The sequence below is a fragment of the Monodon monoceros genome, unplaced genomic scaffold (assembly GCF_005190385.1).
Source record: "Monodon monoceros isolate NGI ecotype Baffin Bay Population unplaced genomic scaffold, NGI_Narwhal_1 Super_Scaffold_4, whole genome shotgun sequence".
In the NCBI taxonomy this organism is placed as follows: Eukaryota; Metazoa; Chordata; class Mammalia; order Artiodactyla; family Monodontidae; genus Monodon; species Monodon monoceros.
This window is the reverse complement of record NW_021703781.1, coordinates 70,589,250-70,615,380: the sequence shown is the minus strand read 5'-3', so window position 1 is coordinate 70,615,380 and position 26,131 is coordinate 70,589,250. Positions and strand designations below refer to the sequence as shown.

Sequence of the window (26,131 nt, the reverse complement as noted above, 5' to 3'; positions counted from 1 at the left end):
ATGCCCCGGTCCGGGAAGATCCCACATGCTGCGGAGCGGCTGGGCCCGTGAGCCATGGCCGCTGAGCCTGTGCGTCCGGAGCCTGTCCTCCGCAACGGCAGAGGCCACAACAGTGAGAGGCCCACGTACCGCAAAAAAAAAGAGCAGCTGGCCATCTTTCCCATGATGGTAAAAGAGATGAGCTGTGTCAGGAAAGAAAGAGGCCAACACACCAAGAGAAGCAGAGCCAAGAGCTTTGGAAGGCGGGGAGACAGGAAACAGAGAGGGACCATCACCAGATGACATCATTTGAGCCCCACCCAGAATTAAACCAAACTAAACTAAGTTCCCTAGGATTGATTTGTTTCTTGTTTGTTTCACTTAAGCTATTTGGAGTTGAGCTTCTGTCACTTGAAATGTAAAGAGACATACCTAATCACAGTCATTTTGCTGAAATTCAGAAGAACCAGGCTGCAAAATGACACAGGAACAAGTTGAAAATGCCAATGACAGCACCCAAGGCAGCATGTGAGCAGCACATTTTGATAACAAACATAGAGCCTCTTGGGGCACATGGCATTTGAGAAAAGCAACACTGTGATTCTCTGATGTGTCCAGCCATCTCTCTCAGAATGTGTGTTACAGAAAAAGTCCCACAATTAGTAATCAACCAGGTTTTCAATACTTGGGGGACAGAGGGGAAGAGGAGACAAGAAGTAAAGATTGTAGAAGAAAAGCTAAGAGCATAATGGAAAAGAGAATTTCCTTCTTAGCCAAGCGCTCAGACTTTTAAGCTAGAAAAGTTTAAGAATTGCCTATACCTGTTTCCTAAACTAAAGGGTCTACAGACCAGTATCCTAGGAAATGCCAAAAAAGAGACGGCCCATTAAAAAAAAAAACAAAAACGTGGATTCCATGTCCAAATAATTTTGGAAAACCTGATTTATACAGTGAAAAAGAATATTTTATTCCTCTGCAGGACTTCTCAGAGCCTTTGATATAAGAATGTGCATTAAGAATATCCAAGAGGACCTCCCTGGTGGCGCAGTGGTTGAGAGTCCACCTGCCGATGCAGGGGACACAGGTTCGTGCCCCGGTCCGGGAAGACCCCACAGTCCACGGAGCAGCTGGGCCCGTGAGCCATGGCCGCTGAGCCTGCGCGTCTGGAGCCTGTGCTCCGCAACGGGAGAGGCCACAACAGTGAGAGGCCCGCGTACCACAAAAAAAAAAAAGAATATCCAAGGAACCCTCCTACGCTGTGGGTGGGAATGTAAATTGGTACAGCCACTATGGAAAACAGTATGGAGGCTCCTCAGGAAACTAAAAATAGAATTACCATATGATCCAGCAGTCCCACTCCTGGGCATATAGCTAGACAAAACTCTAATCCAAAAAGATACATGCACCCCTATGTTCATAGCAGCACTATGCACAATAGCCAAGACATGGAAACAACCTAAGTGTCCATCGACAGATGAATGGATAAAGAAGATGTGATACATATATACAACGGAATACTACTCAGCCATAAAAAAGAACGAAATAATGCCATTTACAGCAACACGGATGCAACTAGAGATTGTCATACTGAGTAAAATAAGCCAGAAAGAGAAAGACAAATACCATATGATATCACTTATATGTGGAATCTAAAATATGACACAAATGAACCTATCTACAAAACAGAAACAGACTCATGGACATAGAGAACAGACTTGTGGTTGCCAAGGGGGAGGGGGTTGGGGGAGGGATGGAGTGGGCGGATGAGGTTAGCAGACGCAAGCTATAATATATATAATGGATAAACAACAAGGCCCCGCCGTATAGCACAGAGGACTATATTCATTATCCCATGATAAACCATAATGGAAAAGAATTTTTAAAAAAAGAATACCTAAGAAAAAGCTATAGTAAGCAATATTTCCCAAAATATTTGACCATAGAACCTTTTTTCTTGGATATACCTATTAACATTTCCTGTAATGGTGTTTCACGGAACACTTGTCCTAATTTGGTTCTGATTTAGAAATGCACACTTAAGCTGCCATCAGGAACACAACTTGTACTTCCAAGTTCCAAGAGACAACTTCAGCCCTACTCCCTGGTGGGTCAACCACCTGCCAGGTGTCTCCATGTGTGAGGGGGGAAATCAGTAACTCACACGCAGACATCTGACAACACAAAATAGGGGTAGTACAGAGGTCAGAGTGAGTCACAGAATTAAAGAGAACTTCTGAGGATAAAATGTAAATATATCAAAGGAGGTTCATAACAGGATCATACCCCCCAAAAAATCACTGGGTCAATTTTAACTTCATTGCCTAACATGATGGTACTACCCATTCTTGAAGCAGATGGGGGAAACAAGAATTTAAAAGATTCAGAATCAGAATCCCACAGATTCTGGATCAGATATTAATTAGCTTTTTAAAAAACTGACCTCTAGAAAAGGTTATATCACATATCACATTATATGCCAGAGAAAAAGGTCAAGGCCACTTCGTGGCCCATGGTCTAGAACTGTGCTGTCCAGTACACTAGCCACTATCTGAAGTTGAATATTAATTAATTAAAATTAAGCTAAATTAAAAATTCAGTTCCTCAGTAGCACCAGCCACATTTCCAGTGCTCAATAGCGCTCTGTGACTAGTGGCTACCATATTGGGTAGCACAGATACAGAACATTTCCATCATCACAGAAGGTTCTATTGGACAGCGCTTCTCCAAACTCTCTGACTCACCTCCCTGGTCACAGCTGAGTGGCCCAGACCAGGCCACCTAACCCAAGGGCAGTCGAAGGATGGCCAGAAGGTCTATAGGATGATCTAAATTGAGGACTTTGCCCAGTAAAAAGGCAGTGACTAACTCGCCAGCCAGTTTCTCTCTTTGGGGAGTCTGAACTCAACAGAGTCAGTGAGTTGTAGTGGGAACATAAGACGAGACACAACAGCAGAATTACAAAGCAGAGAGGGAAGCCACCAGTGGCGAGAGCCACCAGTGGCGAGAGCCATGCTGAGAGAGGGAGATGGGGAGCGGCTGGAAGGAAATGTCTACTATCTGAGGAGCCCACAGGTTGGCCTGACTTCCAAATACCCTTCACCTGTGACTCTGTCTGCCAAAGCCAGCTGTCCCTGCACCCGGGGCAGCTGCAAGTGCCACGAACAAGACCCCAGCAGCAGCCTTCAGCCCGTGACATGGGAGATGGTCTGCAGAACCCAGCTGTCTCGCTCCTCGTGTGGGAGAAAGCTCAGGCGTGTGCTCTGTGCTGGTTCTCAGAGTTCCTAGTGGGATAGAGCATGAGCTGCCCCAAATGGTAAACTGCTCGATGGAACACCCTTTTTTGGCTTCCTTTGTTTTCCTCTCACCTCTCCACTGCCCTGCTGGTGTTTCCTGGGACCATCCCCCAAATAAGCCACTTATACTCGAATCACTGCCTCAGAGGCTACTTCTGGGAGAATCTGAACTAAAACAGGTAAGGTAAACAGAGTAGGTCTTTGTACCTTGCAACGAAAAATGCCAAGCGTATATTGGCTCTGATCAATTTGGAGACTAGAATGTAATAAAAGACAATGAACGTTCATACATCACTGGTGAGAATGCAAAATGCTACAGCTCTTTGGGAAACAGCTTGGAAGTTTCTTATAAAGTTAAACATACACTTACCATATGACCCAGCAATCCCACTCCTAGATATTTACCCAAGGGAAATGAAAACTTATGTTCACACAAAAAGCTGTTCATGAATGTTTATAGTGGCTTTATTCATAGTCACCAAAAATTGGCAACAACCCAAATGTCCTTCAACTGGGGAACAGATAAACACACAATGGAATACTACTCAGAAATAAAAGGGAACTTATACACATGGCAACACAGTGAATCCAAATACATTATGCGAAGTGAAAGAAGCCAGACTCAAAAGGCTACATTCTATGTAATTTCATTTGTGATATTCTTGTAACGACAAGACACAGGGACAGAAAATAAATCTGAGGTTACCAGAAGCTGGGGCTGGGGGAGGAGATGACTATAAAGGAATCTGGGGGAATTTCAGAGGGTGACGAAAATGTTCTTGATTGCGGTAGTACTTATATGACTATATGTATTTGTTAAAATGTACAGAACCGTGCGATTTTAAAAGGTGAAGTTTATATCTTAATGAAATAAATGGGGAAAATAAAAGATAATAAAGACAATACTCTAAGCAAGGGCCCCAAACATGCTCTTGGACTGGCTGTGCCATAACCCGTCACGGCAGCTCAGGTGAGATGTAAATAAAGACATGCAGGCCAGTCGGTCAGGCAGCCCAGTCCATCTACAGCATCCCCTCATCCATGGACTCAGCCACTCTGCCCCAACACTCTCGAGATATGACATACTCCCACCTGTCACAGTGCCCCCGGGGGAGTCATGTCAGATTTGGGGAGCTGGGGGAGAGGACATTCCCCTTCCCAATTCAGAATCACTGCTTTAGCTTCTCCTTAGGCCAGAACGGCCAGCCTACCAAGGGGAGAATGTCGACCAAAGTTTCCATTAGACAAATTAGAAACAACTTCCAAACACTCACCAGAGAACACAAGCAGACATCGGAGGCTGTGATTAGAGTTAAAATGAAAGGGGCATCAACAGATACATAAACAAAATGTGATACATCCACCCAACGGAATATCACGCGGCCACCAAAAGGAATGCAGTCCTGACACCTGCTACCACATGGATGAACCTTGAAAATGTCAGACTAAGTGAAAGAAGCCCAACACAAAAGGCCACATATTGTAAGATCGATTTATGTGAAATGTCCAGCCAAGAGAGGACACAGACTGCCAGGAGCTGCAACAGGGGCAAATGGCGAGTGACTACTCACAGGTGTAGGGCTTCTTTTGGGGATGAAACTGTGTTGGAATGAGGTAGTGTTGACGGTTGCACCACACTGTGAATACACTGAAATTCACTGAAATGTACACTTTAAGTGGTGAATTTTGTGATATGTGAATTATATCTCAATCTTTTTAAAAAAGGAAAGAAAAGAAATACGCTCAAAGGCCAAACACTCATTACCAGAGACCCAGCCACTAGGCCAGAGTCCAAGGAAAGTGGCTCAGAAGGCTAGGGGACGGGTCGGGGTGGGAGTGGGGAGGAGAGGGGTGTGCTGCGGCCCGGTGTCACCTCCCCAGACCCACAGGCCTCGACCCGGCCATGCCGACCATAGGTAAGTTCCCTAAATTCTCTGATACTGAGAGCCTTTCTGCAAAGAGCAGAGAGGGCCTGGAGGATGGAGGGTGGGGTCTGGGGGATGGCGGGTGATTCCTGGAGCTGGGACTCTGCTTCTGCTCGCATCTCACATGTGGTGTCTTGTTCACAGCCGTTTTCCCCGTTAGACTGGGAAGCCCCCGAGCACAAGGACCAGGTCCGCCTTGCTCACCTCTATGTCCACAGTCCCTGGAGCACGTGTGATGCTCAGAGTGACTGAACAAATGAGACCAGAGTGGAAATTAAAATCCTGTCTACAACTTGTCACAATATATGTCTGAAGACTCAAGTAGCACAGGATAGACAAAACCTTCTTTTGGGTTTCAAGAGACAGGATTCAAGCTCTAGTTGTGCAACCCTGGGTGGGTCGTAGGTCTTCCCTGGCCTTCAGTTTCCTCTTCCTTTAAAAAGAGTTATTTGGCCAAGATGACCGTTCAGCACCTCCCCCAAACTCAAGCGCTGTATGATTCTGAAAGCATTTTTCCAAGGCGCTTAGAATTAAGTCAGTGCCATTGCAGAGGGACAGTCACCAGCCCAGAAGGCTCCATGTGTGCCTCATCCTTTCTGGCTGAGGTGTGGTTTAGTCTAAAGGCAAGAGTCAGAGGAGACACATCAGCTCCATTGACTAAGGCATAATATTTTCCATCAGGTGTCACAGCATTCTGTACTTTTTCCTTTTCCCCAGGGGACTCCCAAAAACTGTCCACACAAGCATCTGAAAATAATGTGTCCTGTGAAAAAGCATGCACACATGCACACACACACATCCCCCCTGGGGCAAAGAACCGCCAAGAGCCCAAACACGAAAAATCCTCCAGGCCCCCCTCCCCAGGCCAAGCTCCAGAAGCTGTATCCGGGAGATGCTGCATTTTTCTGGAATTGTGTCATTATTCACAAAGAAGTTCACTCTCAGGCCTCGCATCCACCCTAAAGCTGGGTTGGGCTGCCCAGAGCCACAGTGAAGAAAGAGCTGGCCACTCACACCATTTTTATGGTGAGCTATATGACCTCCAAACAAGCTGGGTGTGTGTCAGGGACAGAGCCGGGATGCTGGTCCAGCCTTGGAGAGGCCACACATCACACTTCAGGGACCAGGCTCACGCAGAGCTTGGACTCAGTCAATGGGACACATAAAACAGAGCAGCTGCATCGAGGACTCCAAGCTTCCAGTTAAAGGGGGAACACAGAGTGCAGGCTTGTCCCGCTCCTCCACAGGCCTCCAAAGGCAGGGTCCGGGGGCTGTGGAGACCATGACGCCGAGAGAAGCAGACATCAGCGACCTGGTGTGGCAGGTTTTCTGATGCAACCCAGAACCTGAGATAGTTCACGGTTGGCCCAATCCCCCACGCTCTTCCTTGGAATTTGGGAATTCCACCAAGGGCCGATGTAATCTACTCTACTACTGAGCTCTACCACTGAGCTCAGAGGGGCACTGGGTGGTGTGGACACCACTGCGTCGTCCCTGGGCTGTCACCACTGAGCTGTCTCCAGGCTCAGAAGGACATGACAGCAGTACTCCCTCACCAGCAGGTCAGGACAGCCAGGGTCTGAAACCAGCCTGGAGCAATGAGATGGTCAAGGAAAGCCAGGCCAGCATCCCCTACCGGGCATAGGACAGGGCCTTCACAGTCCACACTGACCATGACCCTTGCCCTCCAGTGTCCAACACTTTCCCTAAAAACTCCTGGCCTTTGGGACACTTGATTTACTGGCTCCAGGGGAAGAAGATGACTTACTTGATAAATAAATCTGGACAAGTTCCAAAGTTCAAACCCGCAACCAGGGTCTCATCTCTCAATTTCTTCAGGAAAGAGAAAGGCTATTTATTGGGCTCTCCTCCAAGACCCCATAAACATGAGGGAAAAAACAATGAATGGGCCCCCCCAAGCCCCTCACTGAACCCCACTAGTCAGCAACTCACAACTAAAAGCAAACTCAATAAGGCCACAATTCCACCTGTCAACAATCCCACCTTTGCCTGTAAGTCAGGAGAAAACAGAAGTGAAGAATGTTCTACAGGAACACAGGAAGGTGGCTTTATGGGAAACATGAGGACAGAGGGAGGACTCTATTTGCCTAAGGTCACACTGCTACTCGGAGTAGAATGGAAACCAAACTCAGGCCACGTGACTCCTGGACCAGTGCTCTTCCCCCAGCGCCCCAGTGTAGCCACTGCACCCAGGTGTCTGGGTGCTCTGGGGGCCGGTGGAGCCATATGTCCCAGAGAGAGGCACTCATAGAACCTCCCGCCCCTCGGCCCTGGGAAAGGGCTGTGTTCCCGCTCACTGGGATCCAGCTGAGCCTCTCCCAGGAGTTTCACCATCTCTGCCCTCAGATTCCAAAAGGGGAAACAGCAGGGCAGCTCTCTTGTCTATCACAGGCCTGAGCTGCCAGGGATCAGAGCGTGGTGATCCATCAGTTGCCCCCGCCATGAGGACCAGAAGCTGGGGCTGCCAGGCTCCACCCCACACCGACCAGATAGTTTCCCTTCCACACACGGTCTTACTACTGACACACCTGCCCATCAGCATACCTTGCAGCACAAGCAGCGACAGGGACCTGCCGGGGAGAGTGCTGGCTGCAGCACCTCAAGCAAAACGCCTTATTCCAGGTTCCCGGGCCGGGGCGAGCTTGGCACACCTGTCCAGATGTAGCACTGTCTCAAGGCAGTTAGGCTAGGATGAAGAAAACAGGTTCCTGTTCATGGGAGAGCTGCAAGTGGGAGATGCACAGGGCAAAGGAGCAGGATGCAAGTTCAAGACCACCAAGATCAAGGCCAGTGGCTCTCAACACTGGGACACCTGGCAGTGTGTGGAGTCATTTTTGGCTGTCGTAACTACAGGAGTGTTACTAGCATCTAGGGATGCTGTTAAAAACACCCTCCAGGACTTCCCTGGTGGCGCAGTGGCTGAGAATCTGCCTACTGATGCAGGGGACATGGGTTCGAGCCCTGGTCTGGGAGGATCCCACATGCCGCGGAGCAATTGGGCCCATGAGCCACAACTACTGAGCCTGCACGTCTGGAGCTTGTGCTCCGCGACAGTGAGAGGCCCGCGCACCGCGATGAAGAGTGGCCCCCCGCTTGCCACAACTAGAGAAAGCCCTCGCACAGAAATGAAAACCCAACACAGCCACAAATAAATAAATAATTTTTAAAAAAAAACAAACAAAACACCCTCCAGTGCACAGGACAACCCCACAATAAAGGCTTATCTAGCCCCAAATGTCAATACTGATAAGGCTGACAAACCCTGCTTTAGGCACATACCTTCTGGAAGGCTTTTTCTTTTACTTTTCCCCAGGCCCCTTTCATCATCCACAGCAAGAAAAGAACACGGGGAGCCTGACAATTACACCTTCAGATAAAAGTTCACAGCCTGTCAGAATGGAAGTTTGGGCTTTTCATCTATTACCATGACTATCAGGCACTGGGATGCAGGAAGGAAGGCCAGCCTTTGCGAAAATAACTCAGAGCAGAGACAGCTTTAAGAGGAAGTTCTCAGTACGTTCTTTAAAAAGTTTAAGCATCACAGAAAGGCCCTGGTGATGCCACAAGCATCCAACTTGTGCTACCTTTTTCATTTGATCAAATAAGCAGCCCTCTGCCAGGGGCTTTCGGATATGGCCTGATTTCTGTTGTAACGTGGTTTTAATCAAGGGATTGTGGCTCTTCATTCCTTCAGGAAATTCTGTCAAATGTTTCACATTCCTCATGGAGAACAACTGTCTGTACAGGTTAAGATCCCAAGTTTTAAATTGTGGGGTAAGTGGCGTTCTGTTGTTTCTTAATGTCAGTATGAGAAAAAATAAGAAGTGAAGAAGGAAAGAATGCAAATGTTCGTCAGTGAAAACACACACAAAACCAGAAACATTCTTCCCCTCATGTACAAGGTCAACAATATCCGGGTAAATTTGCTTCATGTTTTTGCAGACCGCTGATGGAACATGAGAAATGCTATTGCAAAGGCCCCTCACAGGAGCGCCGGGAGACGCCTAAAAATAGACATTTTACCCAACGGGGGGTTATCTATTAGAACTGCATCATTCCCAGCATGACTGAGCAGCACAAAGTGTGACACTGGGGCATGAAAAATATAGTAACGTATGCTATGACAAATTCTCTTTACTTAGAACGGGAGGAGATAAACTCGGCCGTGACTAAGCCACTCCCTTTGAAGCTCACTGCCAATTTTCCACGTAGCTCGTACCCAGTTATCAAGATGCTGATTTGGGAAAGTGAGGGGAGCGGATGGAGAGTCTGACACCTCCTTATCCCTTCCTGGAAGTAAGGGAGTGACATCAAAAGTTTTGTGAACCTTGTGCAAGTTAATTTCTCTGAGCCCCTCAGTTTTCATCTGGAAAATAGAGGTGGCTGTGAAAACTTAAAATGAGAATGTACAGGCCCAGGGCTCAGCACAGAGGAGGCCCTCACTCAACAACTGTGAGTTCATGCTGATTGGAGGGGACACCTTTCCAGGCACGGTCGACCCAGAGATCTGGGCACAGCACTCAGAGGGGAAATTCTGCCTCTCAAGAGTGTGTTTGGAGCCCAAAAGGACCCAACTCTTCACAGACTCGGTTTTTTTTAATCTACTCCGTGAGTCCCTATCCAGCTGGTCAGAAATGTGGGACGGCAGGGACTCCTGGGAGCAAAAATTGGTAAAGCTGTTCTGGAAAGCAATTTGGTAGCACTCACCAACATCCCTCCACCATCAAGTCCACTTCCGGTGTCTGCAATGTCCCTGCACACGTGCACAGAGATATGATAATGATAATAATGATGGTATAATAGTAGCCAACCTTTATGAAGCATTTAAAGAGTTCTAAATGTTTCACATGTAATTTATACACATACATTTGACACATTATAATCTGGTATAATCTACATGTGATATTTATTTGATATAGGTAAGTAACTTCACCCTACAAAGTAGGTCTTGTTTTTTTGTTTTTTTTTTTAACTGTATTTGAACAAAGTAGGTTTTATTATTATCTTTATTTTACGGTATAGAAAGTGGAGACATGGAGAGCTTAGTAATTTGCCCTAGGTCAGGGGTCAACAAATGTTTTCAGTAAGAGGCCAGATGGTAAATATTTTAGGTGGACCAGATGGTTGCTGTCACAACTATTCAACTCTGCTGTTGCATCATGAAAGCAGCCCCAGACAACAGTAAACACATGAGCATGGCTGTATTCCAACAAAACTTTATTTATGGACACTGAATTTTGAATCTCAAAATATTTTCATATATCAGGAAACATTTATCTTTTGATTTTCTTTTTCAACCATTTGAAAATAAGAAAATCATTCTTGCCTCATGGGCCATACAAAAACATGAGGAGGGCAGATCTGGCCAGAGGGCTGCAGTTTGCCAACCCCGCCCTGGGTCGTACACCCCTGACCCCCAACCCCTCAAGTGAAGTCCCATTTCAAAGCCAGGCAGTCTAGCTCCAGAAGGCAGTCGTGATGTCATGCCTTCATTACTTCATTTAACAGCAAAAGGAAGGATATATAAATGGTTCAATAAGTTACGCATGCATATTATGAGATGTGTTGCAGCATTAAAAGTCATGCACACATGGACTGACCAGCAGCAGATCTGGACACGTGAAGTGAAAAAAGCAAGTTGTCCGTCAATATATACATCATGATCCCATACGTGTATTAAAAATAAAAGTAATTGTGTATATTATGTATACATAAATACACACTTATTGGTGGACATATAAACAGTGAACATAAAGAAACAGTTCTAGAAAGAACAGGAAACCTCATGGGCAGTGAGGGCGGCGGGTTGGTGACGGTGAGGGGAGTTTTGAGCTCTCCTGTGAATGTATGCTGCTCTGTAATTTGAACCATTTACATCCCAAATGCATCCTTCTACTTCTTGCATAATGAAAGGAAAAAAAAATTGAGGTCCTAGTTACAAGGCACTACTGACATACTTTGAGCTCTCTGAGCAGTTTCCATGTACTTGGATCTAAACAAAAGCTGGTTATAATTAATTACTGAAGGACAAAGACATTCTTTCCAGAAGGGAAAACAAACAAGCCAACAAAGGTGGCATAAACTATAGTAAGTAAACACAGCTATGTCTCTCTCTATCAATAGTGATTTTTTAAATTGCACATGTGTACAACCTAACCTTCTCTAGACACCATTAACCTTCAAACCAAGGATGTCAGTTGTAAACAAAGCTGTCAAGGTTTTCATCTGGTGTGTGATAGTCCAGGCCTAGCTTTCTTCCCTGCATAAACTTTAATTTATGAAGTTATTTTGGTTTGCTCCACTGGCATGAGCACAGCTAAAGGGGGAGTCATCGACTGGGGAAACGAGATTTCCCCCAGTGCCAATTTTTAAATCCAGCCTCCAGGTCATCTTATTTTTTGGATGCTTCCCACAGTCACATTTTTGGTTTGTTTTACATGAAAGAGCACATTCCCTTTCCCCAAGCCAGGTTTACCATTTCCCATTGTTCTTATTAAACGCATCTTATTCAAGTGGAATGTTCTCAGAGTTTCCGCCTTTCACTGGCCCGGGTAGGAGGCGTGGAGTGGATGCCCCGAGACGGTCACATGGACTCTGCACTCCAGGTTGCCTCTGCGTGCCATGCAATCACATCTGCGGAACGTAAGAAGGTCCAAGATCCCACTCTGACCCCAGGACCCCAGACTTTTCTCATCTGGAACAGACCCCCATGAGGCCCTCAGCCACTCCCTCTGTGCCCATTAAAACAACAGCTGCCGAAGCAGACTCTGATGGTGCTAAAATGCAAACCTGGGAGGAGCCCAGTCCTTCGCAGGTGACATTCTCATCAGAGCTGTGAGGGCCTTCGGTTGACCAAACAATGAATGTTTTTAATCCTGAGCAACACCTGGCTTGGAGGGTCCAGGAGGGACCTTTAAACCTCAACTAGGCATGCCATGCTAGTCTCAAATCCGTGACACAACTGTATGAATTGCTAAAACTGGCAAGAAGAGCTATCCTAGCCAGCATTTGAACCCAGCCAGCCATCTTGCAGCCTTCAGACATCATCTCTTCCGATGTGGCCATGACTGATTTCTTCAGCTGACTGATCTGTGATGGATCATCACTTGCCCCCTTTGAACAGGGCAATTCTAGTTCCTTGCTTTTGTGGTGGGATCAATTTTATGTTTTCCAAATGTTCTCCCACCACATTAGGAACAGAAAATAAACTGTTATACAATTTACTTTAGGTATATAGTTTTGTTGTTGTTGTTGTTTTTGCGGTACGCAAGCCTCTCACTGTTGTGGCCTCTCCCGTTGTGGAGCACAGGCTCCGGACGCGCAGGCTCAGCGGCCATGGCTCACGTGCCCAGCCGCTCCATGTTATGTGGGATCTTCCCGGACCGGGGCATGAACCCATGCCCCCTGAATCGGCAGGCAGACTCTCAACCACTGTGCCACCAGGGAAGCCCCGATATAGTTTTGTTTTTTTTTTATGATGTTTACCCTCTTACTCTTGTTTTAAAGACACATTCACCCCAACCTTCATTGTGGCACTATTTTTTTTTTTTTTTTTTGGCTGCGCCAGGTCTTAGCGGCGGCACACAGGATCTTCGTTGCCACGTGCGGGATATTTAGTTGCGGCATGTGAACTCTTAGTTGCCGCATGTGGGATCTAGTTCCCTGACCAGGGATCGAACCCGGGCCCACTGCATTGGGAGCGCAGAGTCTTAGCCCCTGGACCACTAGGGAAGTCCCTACCCTCTTACACTTTTAAATGCACGATACAGTATTGTTTATTGTTAACTATAGGCACAATGTGTACAGCAGATCTCTAGAATTATTCTTGCATAACTGAAACCCTATACCTATTAAACAGCAACTCCACATTGCCCTCCTCCCCTCCAGCTCATGGTAACCATTCTACTTTCTGCTTCTATCAGTTTGACTATTTCAGTTTCCTCATATAAGTGGAATCATACAGTGTTTGTCCTTCTGTGAAGAGCTTATTTCACTTAGCATAACGTTCTCAAGATTCATCCACGTTGTCTGTCGCATGTGGCAGGATTTCCTTCTTTTTTAAGGCTGAATAATATACCACTGTGTGTGTGTGTGTGTGTGTGTGTGTGTGTGTGCGCGCGCGCGCGCGCGCGCACCACATTTTCTTAATCCATTCATCTGTCAAAGGACATTTAGGTTGTTTCCATCTCTTTGCTATAGTGAATAATGCTGCAATGAACATGGGTGTGCAAACATCTCTTTGAGATCCTGATTTCAATTCTTTTTGATAAATACCCAGAAGTGGAATTGCTATCATATGGTAGTTCTATTTTTAGTATTTTGAGGACCCTCCATACTGTTTCCCGCAGCAGCTGCACTGTTTTACATTCCCATCAACAGGGCACAGGGGTTCCAGTTTCTCCACACCCTCGCCAACACTTTTTGTTTTTTGTTTTTTGACAACGGCCATCCTAACGGGTGTGAAGTATTATCTCACTGTGGCTCTGATTTGCACTCCCCTGATGATTAGAGATGTTGAGTATCTTTTCATATACTTGTCAGCCATTTGTATGTCTTCTTTGGAGAAATGTCTGTTCAAGTCCTTTGCCTTTTTTTTAATTGGGTTATTTGGTTTTTTGCTATTGAGTTCTAGGAGTCCCTTATTTTGGGGGGATATTAATCTCTTATCAGATATGTGGTTTGCAAACATACAGTTTACTTCAGAGCAGTGTTTTATGGCCTATTTGAATACAAGATTTTCAGACATCTATATGAGGAGTCAGCAAGATAATGCCTGTGGGCCAAATCTGGCCCACGTCCATTTGTTTAGGCATAGGCTATGGCTGCTTTCAAGCTACCATGGTCAAGTTCAGTAGTACCACAGAGGCCACCCAGGCCACAAGCCTAAAATATTTACTATCTGCCCTTTTCAGAAAAGGTTTGCTAAACCCTGGTATACAGGATCAAGGCTTAAACGCAAATGTCTATTTTGGCCCCAACCATAATGTAACAGGAAGGACAATTCTGAGTCAGACTGTTCTCTTTAAACACTGTGATTTTTGTGACTGGAAACAACTTTAAAACCCAAGCTCCTACCACCCAGGACTACAAGTTACTGAGGAGTCTCTGGCACTACCAGGAGGTGCCTATTCTTACACAGTTGGGGTGGACAGTCGTGGTTTTCACTTTGTGGCCCTCCTTCCTCCCCTCCTCCGACAGCCATTCAACCTGACCCCCTGCCATCATTCCTTCCCTCCACTCCAGGCATCAGACAGGCAAGAGATATCGTGCTACCAAAAAGTGTATCTTCCAGGACTTTCCGGCTGCTTTTCCGAAAAGATGCTCTCTTTGCACTGGGGTTGCTAAGAGGGCTGCTATGGGACCCCCTGAGCAGCCAAGAATTAAGTGGAGGAGAGACCAGCAGAGCTGCGAGGGACAGAAAGAACCCCAGGGACATTGTTTGAATCCTGGACCCAGAAATCCAACAATACCCTAGATTCCCAGACACATGAGGCCACAAATTCTCATTTTTGTTTAAGCTAGTTAGATTTGCATTTCTGTCACTTGCTACCCAAGGATTTCTGAGTACTGCAGTTGTGATCTTTTCATGTTCTACTCCTTGCAGTTAAGAGTTCACAGATTATTTTCCATGTTTCTGCATTATCTTAAGAATTTTCACCTTTAATGGGTATATAACCCATTAGATGGGACAAACCTGACCTGGCTACCCAGCCTACTGCTACAACACAGACCCCACTGGGTGCCATAATCCAGACTCGGCAAATCTTGCACACGGCACAAGACACAACCGGCAGAGTACCATGATGCCATGGGCAGCCCCTGTCATGCAGGAGACCACCTCCAATCAGCCAGGTGCCCACCTAACCAACAAGCCCAGGTATTGCCTGGGCACCAATGCTAATGAGGCTATCTTCCTAGTGTCAATGAGTTACAGCCTGTGGGTGTTTAGCTATGAAAGCCCGACAGCAACCCTTCCCCTGCCTAGACCTTGTCCCCCACATCCAAGACTCCACGCTGTCGGATTCCCCACTAAGCAGTAAAACTTTCCCACTTAGTGCTCAATCTTTGGTCTCTTAGTCTTTATTTTTTTCTTTAACAGAGGGTAAGTTACTTGTGTTATTTGCAAGCTTTTCCCTCAAGGAGGCAAGTTCCAGATCAAGGCAGAGACCATGTCTGCCAGGCTACCGCAGTCGCCCCAGTGCCTGGTACCAGAGCAGGGCTCAGTGCCTGTTTGTTGGTGGATAAATTAAATGAATGAATGAATATTTCCTAAGTGCCAGTCACTACAGCATTTTTCACAATCATGTATATGTAACACTGCCTCTTTCTACAGTTATGCCAGCTTCATTCTGGCAAAAGACGCTCCCAGAGAAGTTTGTGGTCAGCAGTGTAGGACAGAATTTGAAGAAAGACCCGTGTTAGGAAAAGCTACATTTTGGCGAAGGCTCATTGGACCTGTCAGCAGCTGACAGGGCTGGGAAGAGAGCGCACTGTAGACCACCTGTCACATGTCCCTAAAGCGAAGTTGCTCGAGGGTTACTACTCCCTTTTGCCCACAGGAAAGAGCCCTCCTTGTGACCACAAACGGACCACAGGCCAACCCCTCAGGTTGGCATGGTCCAGCCCAGCTTTGCCCTCCTCCATTTGTTCTCACAGAAGCCCTGGAAATAGGTGGTGGTACCATCCCTAGTTTATAGGTGAGGAAACCAAGAGAATGATTCGGTATAGGTCACCCCACCTAGGAAGTGCTGCATTTATTTTTTTGGCCACGCTGCGCGTCATGCGGGATCTTATTTCCCTGACCAGGGATCGAACCTGTGCCCCCTGCAGTCGAAGTGCAGAGTCCTAACCACTGGACCGCCAGGGAAGTCCTTTTGTCTTTTTTGGTGTTGCATTAATTAAGAAGGAGATGGTTAGGCTGAGGCAGCCTACATAAGCCAACCAAAATCTAAGCCTGTAAGTGCTTCGAGGTTACGAAATTAAAAGGCTAAGGACAACCAATCACAAAGAGCCAACTGGGCTTTACACTTCAGTCAACTGAATCATTTCCTTTCTTTGCTTTCGCAGTTTCTCTATATAAGTCCCCCCAGCCCCCAGTCAGTGGAACACTCCTAACTGCTTCTGGTTTGGCACTGCCCGATAGGAACTGATTTCTGCTCCAATAAACCCTTAAAAATTTTAATATCCCTCAGTTTATCTTTTAACAGAAGTGTCTAGAGCCCAGATGTTTTTCAACCCCTAACCCACACTCTTGCAATCAACCGTGGTCACAGATGGACCAGTGGCCCCAGCAAAGGGCTAAGAGTCTGGCACCAGCCTGCTCCCTCTGACCTCAGGGCCCTGTGGCCTGGGCATCTGCATCCTGGATGTTCCAGCTGGCCAGCATCAAGTCATGAACCTCTCTGCATCCTCTTTCCTTTCAAAACCCTGCTTCCGAGGGGTCTGCCCATGTGGACAGAAGGCCCTGCTTCTGAGGCGTCTGCCCACGTGGACAGAAGGCTGCTACAAGCCCCCTTTCAGCCCCCACAGCCCCTGCATGGTTCGGGCCTCTGATGAGGAAGCTCCAGGTTCCTTTACTTCATTCTCCTTGGGGATTTTTGTTTTTTATTTGTTTGTTTGTTTTTCTGTTTGGTTTTAGTCAATGAGCTTTCTCAATAACAAAACTTCCTTCCTCTCTTTCGAGCAAGAAGTCAGGCTCTGAAGGTTGCAGACATCATTTAGATTTTACAAAAAAGAAATAAATATATATATATTTTTTTGGCGGGGGGGGGGCTGCGTTGGGTCTTCGTTGCTGCGCACGGGCTCTCTCTAGTTGCGGCGAGCAGGGCTACTCTTCGTTGCGGTTCGTGGGCTTCTCATTAGGTGGCTTCTCTTGTTGCGGAGCATGGGCTCTAGGCGCACGGGCTCAGTAGTTGTGGCTCACAGGCTCTAGAGTGCAGGCTCAGTAGTTGTGGCGCATGGGCTGACTTGCTCCACGGCATGTGGGATCTTCCCGGACCAGGGCTCGAACCCGTGTCCCCTGCACTGGCAGGCAGATTCTTAACCACTGCGCCACCAGGGAAGCCCTATATATATTTTTAAGTGGAAAATCATGTTTTTCAAATGGCTTGGTTTCAACACTGCCTCCCCAAACAAAGTTTTCTACTGAGTGTCTTCTGCTCTTTCACGGTAAAGTGACTATGTAACTTATTGTCCAAACAGGGACCCTTTTAAGAATGAAAGGGGACACTATGAATCCTAACACTGGCCACATTATCACCCTTCTTTGCAGGGGTCACCACTTCTCGACGGGGCCCAGGAGAACGTGGCGAACCACTTCCAGACAGCAAACTGCATTCGGTTATTTAATGTCGGGCCCTGGAATAGTCAACCGCCATGCAGTCCACTTTTAAATAAAGAAGAAGATTCTCTTCACTCTGCTCTATGACACTGGAGCTTGAGTGTCTAACAGAAGGGAGGTGTTTCTCTGTTTGCTGCCCAAGAAGCCAAAGGATCCAGCTTTAAGGATCTTTATTTTCTAGCAGTAATTCTAATGTGCTGAGACTAAACCTTTGTAGTCCCCGAATTTTCTCAGGCGCTGAGGAGTGGGGTGTCTAATTCCAGAACAAAGAGGGCTGGGAGGATCACTGTGTCCATCCCAGCCGCCAGGCATGGCCACACCCATCATTCCAGATGGAATCGAATCTCTGCCCTTTATTTTAAAACTTCAGAGGAAATCGTGCCACCTCCCCAGGGTGAGCTAGTCCAAATTTTCACTGTGATGGGCTAGGCACCTCTCCTTCCAGTTCACCCTCCACCCAGGAAAGCAATAAACACACACACACACACACACACACACACATCCCCCTTCCTCCCCAGCTCAGCAGGCTCCCCTCCTGGCCTTTTAATCCCCAGGCAGATTGCAAATGGAAAGACAGGAAATGCAAGATTCAGTGCTTGAGCCATTTCCATCTTAACTCCAGCCCTCCCCCACCCCAGCCTCTCTTCCCTTGACAGACAGACAACCCATTTAGAGCTCGCCCATAATAGTCTTTCCTGTAAGAACTTGTAAACAGCATCCTTGGAGCTTCAGCTTGGGTATTTCCCAGCTCACTTGCTTCCATTTCCTTTGTCGTGGAATGTTCCCATGGGGAGTGGGAGAAGCTGATGGGAGGGTCTCTCCCCTTCCACCTGCCTTCCCCGGCTCCCCACCTCCTTCAGTATCCCAGAAGTTTAAGGGTCTTCCCCTTGAACACTGCTGCTGTCACTTAGCTTTGTGTGTTACTTTTTGTTTCCTTGAAGAAAGCCCTTCCATTCAGTATACTGGAGACTCCAGATAATGCCTGCCATGGCCTTCACTCCAACACATTCCGACTGCTAAGTATTCATACAGGGTTCTTGCCAGTTCTCAGCATTAAATGAACAATATCTGTGCCTGCTGAAATTATGTTTTAAGTGAACCCTGTGCCTGCAAAACTGCTTTTTTTAAAAAAAAAAAAAAAGAACTTGTTTTTATTATATAACTTAAAGTTTTCAAGGCAAATATATTATGGAAAAGGACAGGGGTCCCAAACTGGGGGTTGGTCAGGTGACATAACTGAGTAAAGGGGACTTGGTATGAGGCAAGAGGGAATAGTGGGGTCTATGGTGAAATGTAGAGCCTGAAACCCTGCCCCAAAATAGACAACCAATATACAACTGTAGACAGATGTTGCTACATAAAAACTCTTATTTCATATTGCCAAAACTTCCAGTTTTCATTTTTTTTTATTTTTGAATTTTATTTATTTTTTTATACAGCAGGTCCTTATTAGTCATCAATTTTTTTTTTTTTTTTTTACGGTACGTGGGCCTCTCACTTTTGTGGCCTCTCCCGTTGCGGGGCACAGGCTCTGGACGTGCAGGCTCAGCGGCCATGGCTGACGGGCCCAGCCGCTCCGCGTCATGTGGGATCTTCCCGGAGCGGGGCACGAACCCGCGTCCCCTGCATCGGCAGGCGGACTCTCAACCACTGCGCCACCAGGGAAGCCCCTTAGTCATCAATTTTATACACATCAGTGTATACATGTCAATCCCAATCGCCCAATTCATCACACCACCACCCCCACCCACCCACAGCTTTCCACCCTTGGCGTCGATACATTTGTTCTCTACTTCTGTGTCTCAATTTCTGCCCTGCAAATGGTTCATCTGTACCATTTTTCTAGGTTCCACATATATGCGCTAACATACAATATTTGTTTTTCTCTTTCTGACTTACTTCACTCTGTATGACAGTCTCCAGATGCATGCACGTCTCTACAAATGACCCAATTTCGTTCCTTTTTATGGCTGAGTAATATTCCATTGTATATATGTACCACATCTTCTTTATCCATTCGTCTGTCGGTGGGCATGTAGGTTGTTTCCATGACCTGGCTATTGTAAACAATGCTGCAATGAACATTGGGGTGCATGTGTCTTTTTGAATTATGGTTTTCACTGGGTATATGCCCAGTAGTGGGATTGCTGAATCATATGGTAATTCAATTTTTAGTTTTTTTAAGGAACCTCCATACTGTTCTCCATAGTGGCTGCATCAATTTACATTCCCACCAACAGTGCAAGAGGGTTCCCTTTTCTCCACACCCTCTCCAGCATTTGTTGTTTGTAGATTTTCTGATGATGCCCATTCTAACTGGTGTGAGGTGATACCACATTGTAGTTTTGATTTGCATTTCTCTAATAATTAGTGATGTTGAGCAGCTTTTCATGTGCTTCTTCGCCATCTGTAGGTCTTCTTTGGAGAAATGTCTATTTAGGTCTTCTGCCCATTTTTGGATTGGGTTGTTTTTTTTTTAATATTGAGCTGCATGAGCTGTTTATATATTTTGGAGATTAATCCTTTGTCCGTTGATTCATTTGCAAATACTTTCTCCCATTTTGAGGGTTGTCTTTTCGTCTTGTTTATGGTTTCCTTTGCTGTGCAAAAGCTTTCAAGTTTCATTAAGTCCCATTTGTTTATTTTTGTTTTTATCTCCATTACTCTAGGAGGTGGATCAAAAAAGATCTTGCTGTGATTTATGTCAAAGAGTGTTCTTCCTATGTTTTCCTCTAAGAGTTTTATAGTGTCTGGTCTTACACTTAGGTCTCTAATCCATTTTGAGTTCATTTTTGTGTATGGTGTTAGGGATTGTTCTAATTTCATTCTTTTACATGTAGCTGTCCAGTTTTCCCAGCACCACTTATTGAAGAGACTGTCTTTTCTCCATTGTATATCCTTACTTCTTTGTCATAGATTAGTTGACCATAGGTGCGTGGGTTTATCTCTGGGCTTTCTATCTTGTTCCATTGATCTATGTTTCTGTTTTTGTGCCAGTACCATATTGTCTTGATTACTGTAGCATTGTAGTATAGTCTGAACTCAGGAAGTCTGATTTCTCCAGCTCCGTTCTTTTCCCTCAAGACTGCTTTGGCTATTCGGGGTCTTTTGTGTTTCCATGCAAATTTTAAGATTTTTTTGTTCTAGTTCCGTAAAAAATGCTATTGGTAATTTGATAGGGACTGCATTGAATCTGTAGATTGCTTTGGGTAGTAGAGTCATTTTCACAATATTGATTCTTCCAATCCAAGAACATGGTATATCTCTCCATCTGTTGGTATCATCTTTAAGTTCTTTCATCAGTGTCTTACAGTTTTCTGCATACAGGTCTTTTGTCTCCTTAGGTAGGTTTATTCCTAGGTATTTTATTCTTTTTGTTGCAATGGTAAATGGGAGTGTTTCCTTAATTTCTCTTTCAGATTTTTCATCATTAGTGTATAGGAATGCAAGAGATTTCTGTGCATTAATTTTGTATCCTGCAACTTTACCAAATTCTTGAGTAGCTCTAGTAGTTTTCTGCTGGCATCTTTAGGATTCTCTACGTATAGTATCATGTCATCGCAAACAGTGACAGTTTTACTTCTTCTTTTCCAATTTGTATTCCTTTTATTTCTTTTTCTTCTCTGATTGCTGTGGCTAGGACTTCCAAAACTATGCTGAATAATAGTGGTGACAGTGGACATCCTTGTCTTGTTCCTGATCTTAGAGGAAATGCTTTCAGTTTTTCACCATTGAGAATGATGTCGTATATGACCTTTATTATGTTGAGGTAGGTTCCCTCTATGCCCACTTTCTGGAGAGTTTTTATCATAAATGGGTGTTGAATTTTGTCAAAAGCTTTTTCTGCATCTATTGAGATGATCATATGGTTGTTATTCTTCAATTTGTTAATATGGTTTATCACATTGATTTATGGTATATTGAAGAATCCTTGCATCCCTGGGATAAATCCCACTTGATCATGGTGTATGATTCTTTTAATGTGTTGTTGGATTCTGTTTGCTAGTATTTTGTTGAGGATATTTACATCTATATTCATCAGTGATATTGGTCTGTAATTTTCTTTTTTTGTAGTATCTTTGTCTGGTTTTGGTATCAGGGTGATGGTGGCCTCATAGAATGAGTTTGGGAGTGTTCCTTCCCCTGCAATTTTTTGGAAGAGTGTGAGAAGGATGGGTGTTAGCTCTTCTCTAAATGTTTGATAGAACTCACCTGTGAAACCATGTGGTCCTGGACTTCTGTTTGTTGGAAGATTTTTAATCACAGTTTCAATTTCATTACTTGTGATTGGTCTGTTCATATTTTCTATGTCTTCCTGGTAGAGTCTTAGAACATTATACCTTTCTAAGAATTTGTCCATTTCTTCCAGGTTGTCCATTTTATTGGCATAGAGTTGCTTGTAGTAGTCTCCTTAGGACACTTTGTATTTCTGCGTTGTCTGTTGTAACTTCTCCTTTTTCATTTCTAATTTTATTGATTTGAGTTCTCTCCCTCTTTTTCTTGATGAGTCTGGCTAATGGTTTATCAATTTTGTTTTATCTTCTCCAAGAACCAGCTTTTAGTTTTATTGATCCTTGCTATTGTTTTCTTTGTTTCTATTTCATTTATTTCTGTTCTAATCTTGATGATTTCTTTCCTTCTGCTAACTCTGGGTTTTGTTTATTCTTTCTCTAGTTCCTTCAGGTGTAAGGTTAGATTGTTTATTTGAGATTTTTCTTGTTTCTTGAGGTAGGCTTGTATAGCTATAAACTTCCCTCTTAGAACAGTTTTTTCTGCCTCCCATAGGTTTTGGAGTGTCATGTTTTCATTGTCATTTGTCTCTAGGTATTTTTTGATTTCCTCTTTGATTTCTTCAGTGATCTCTTGGTTATTTAGTAACGTATTGTTTAGCCTCCATGTGTTTGTGTTTTTTACGTTTCTTTCCCTGTAATTCATTTCTAATCTCATAGCATTGTGGTCAGAAAAGATGCTTGATATGATTTCATTTTTCTTAAATTTACTGTGGCTTGATTTGTGACCCAAGATGTGATCTATCCTGGAGAATGTTCTGTGCGCACTTGAGAAGAAAGTGTAATCTGCTGTTTCTGGATGGAATGTCCTATAAGTATCAATTAAATCTATCTGGTCTTTTGTGTCATTTAAAGCTTGTGTTTCCATATTAATTTTCTGTTTGGATGATCTGTCCATTGGTGTAAGTGAGGTGTTAAAGTCCCCCACTATGATTGTGTTACTGTCGATTTCCTCTTTTATAGCTGTTAGCAGTTACCTTATGTATTGAGGTGCTCCTACGTTGGGTGCATATATGTTTATAATTGTTATATCTTCTTCTTTGATTGATCCCTTGATTGTTATGTAATGTCCTTCCTTGTCTCTTGTAACATTCTTTATTTTAAAGTCTATTTTATCTGACATGAGTATTGCTACTCCAGTTTTCTTTTGATTTCCACTGGCATGGAATATCTTTATCCATCCCCTCACTTTCAGTCTGTATGTGTCCTTAGGTCAGAAGTGGGTCTCTTGTAGACAGCATATAGATGGGTCTTGTTTTTGTATCCATTCCGCAAGCCTGTGTCTTTGGGTTGGAGCATTTAATCCATTCACATTTAAGGTAATTATCGATACGTATGTTCCTATGACCATTTTATTAATCGTTTTGGGTTTCTTTTTGAAGGTCCTTTTCTTCCCTAGTGTTTCTCACTTAGAGAAGTTCCTTTAGCATTTGTTGTAGAGCTGGTTTGGTGGTGCTGAATTCTTTTAGCTTTTGCTTGTCTGTAAAGCTTTTGATTTCTCCATCGAATCCGAATGAGACCCTTGCCGGGTAGAGTAATCTTGGTTGTAGGTTCTTCCCTTTCATCACTTTAAGTATATCATGCCACTGCCTTCTGGCTTGTAGAGTTTCTGCTGAGAAATCAGCTGTTAACCTTATGGGAGTTCCCTTGTATATTATTTGTCGTTTTTCCCTCGCTGCTTTCAATAATTTTTCTTTGTCTTTAATTTTTGCCAGTTTGATTACTTTGTGTCTTGGCGTGTTTTTCCTTGGGTTTATCCTGTATGGGACTCTCTGCGCTTCCTGGACTTGGGTGGCTATTTTCCTTTCCCATGTGGGGGAAGTTTTCGACTATAATCTCTTCAAATATTTTCTCAGGTCCTTTCTCTCTCTCTTCTCCTTCTGGGACCCCTATCATGTGAATGTTGTTGCGTTTAATGTTGTCCCAGAGGTCTCTTAGGCTGTCTTCATTTCTTTTCATTCTTTTTTCTTTATTCTGTTCCGCAGCAGTGAATTCCACCATTCTGTCTTCCAGGTCACTTATCCATTCTTCTGCCTCAGTTATTCTGCTATTGATTCCTTCTAGTATAGTTTTCATTTCAGTTATTGTATTGTTCATCTCTGTTTTTTTGTTCTTTAATTCTTCCAGGTCTTTGTTAAACGTTTCTTGCATGTTCTCCATCTTTGCCTCCATTTTTTTTCCAAGGTCGTGGATCATCTTCACTATCATTATTCTGAATTTGTTTTCTGGAAGGTTGCCTATCTCCACTTCATTTAGCTGTTTTTCTGGGGTTTTATCTTGTTCCTTCATCTGGTACATAGCCCTGTGCCTTTTCATCCTGTCTATCTTTCTGTGAATGTGGTTTTTATTCCACAGGCTGCAGGATTGTAGTTCTTCTTGCTTCTCGACACAGAACTTTTAAATTCTGCCAGTAGTACCGGCCCTCAACAGACGTTGCTACATAAAAACTCTTATTTCATATTGCCAGAACTTCCAGTTTTCTAAGAGAAGTCTTAAGTCAGGAATGTTTTGTGAAATATTCTGATTTTTAAAATAGTGTGTGGGCTGAACAGTTTGCAACCCCTGGACTAAATGATAAATAGCCCCTGCTACAACCTGGGCCCCAGCACTATTGGGCACTGTGACCATCTGCACAAAGGAACACAATACTGGCGGCCTTTTCTCAATAAAAATATACAAGATACACTGAGAATAAAGCTCTTAACTAGTTTGCAGGCCCCTGTGATGGAGCAGAAACCAGTAACTCAAATAAATAGTCCTACAAAACAAAGGCCTATACCTTCCTTCCCAAACTCAAAGCAGGGGAGTGGGCCCTAGACCCAACAGAGCAGAAAAGTGCATGTAAGAATCATCTTCGCTTGCTTGGTTTAAACAACTGAGAAGACACAGGATGCTGGGAAGTTATTTATCCTCTTTAAGCCTCCATTTCCTCATCTGTGAAATGGAGGTAACAATAGCACAATCCTAATAGGATCCCTGTTAGGACTGAAACTGTTCATCAGCCTTTGGCCAACAGCCAGCCTCAGGAGCTTCCTGGTGCTCCTGGGTTCATAATTCATCCCAAAAGTATTTATTGAGCACCTTCTGTATACCGGTACACAACAAAGAGCAATAAACAGGCACAGGCCCTGGCCTCCCCAAATCCACTTTTAATTCTAACAGTAAATCCTAAATATAACACATTTTCAAAAAGAAAAAAAAAAGTGTCAGAAATTACTCAAGTATATGTCCTTGTACCTTCATATTAAAATGATTCATACATTTTGTTATTGAACCAATTCACGAGTTTGGGGGAGTTTAAGCAGCCTGAGTGTGTCTTCTAATGGGCCCTCAATGAAAAAAAAAATTGTCACATACTCCCACTCCACAGCATTTGTAACACGTCTAGCTGGCCCACAAACAGTAGTACATTGGGTTTTTTCTTCACTGAGGAACTAATTTACATAGACTTAATGGTGTGATTTTGTTTTTAAATCTTACCCTTTTGCTTTAACATTTTCCAACTAGTTACACATTAGTGAATCCCAGGATATGGTTTTCCAACGATAAGAGACAAATCAGGTCACTATTATTCTCTGTCCACAGTGTTCATTCTCCTGATTTATTTCTTTAAATAAATGAAGAACATCACAATCGATGAAAGCCAGATTTAGGAAATAGTTATCACCCATCCTGGGCTTCCAAATTAAATTTAAGGCATACTAGCATTTCAAAGCCATCTGAAAAAAATCAACCTCAAAATATATTTCTGCCTCCTACTGACTGTGGGACTTGGCTAGGATTCCTAAATGGTCTGTGCCTCAGTTTCCTCGTTTATAAAATGGGATTAACCAGCGGTACCTACCTCATAGATTTGTGATAGGGACTCAAGGAAATAAGACATGCAAAGTAAGTATTAACTACTTTTATTAATATTTTTTTCAACACCAAGGTGGGATAGTGGAACATGGTGATTGAAAGGGAACAGACCCTGGGACCTGGGTTCAAATCCCAACTTTTCCATTAATAGCTGTGACCTTGGACAAGTTGAGGAATCTCTGTGAGCCTCACCTGCGGAACTGGGATTAAAAAGAGTATCTACCTCGGGCTTCCCTGGTGGCGCAGTGGTTGAGAGTCTGCCTGCTGATGCAGGGGACACGGGTTCGTGCCCCGGTCCGGGAAGACCCCACATGCAGCAGAGCGGCTAGGCCCGTGAGCCATGGCCACTGAGCCTGCGCGTCCGGAGCCTGTGCTCCGCAACGGGAGAGGCCACAACAGTGAGAGGCCCGCGTACCGCAAAAAAAA

The 26,131-nt window shown here is 44.5% G+C and overlaps 1 protein-coding gene and 1 non-coding gene across 4 annotated transcripts in view; both read right to left on the bottom strand.

Moving 5' to 3' along the window:
• The window catches only part of GRK5 (G protein-coupled receptor kinase 5), a 223,427-nt gene that overhangs the window by 176,825 nt on the left and 20,471 nt on the right, over positions 1–26,131 (bottom strand). The window lies entirely within an intron of this gene.
• TRNAR-UCG lies at positions 16,013–16,085 on the bottom strand. The gene has a single exon. It is a non-coding gene; the product is annotated as a tRNA-Arg (tRNA).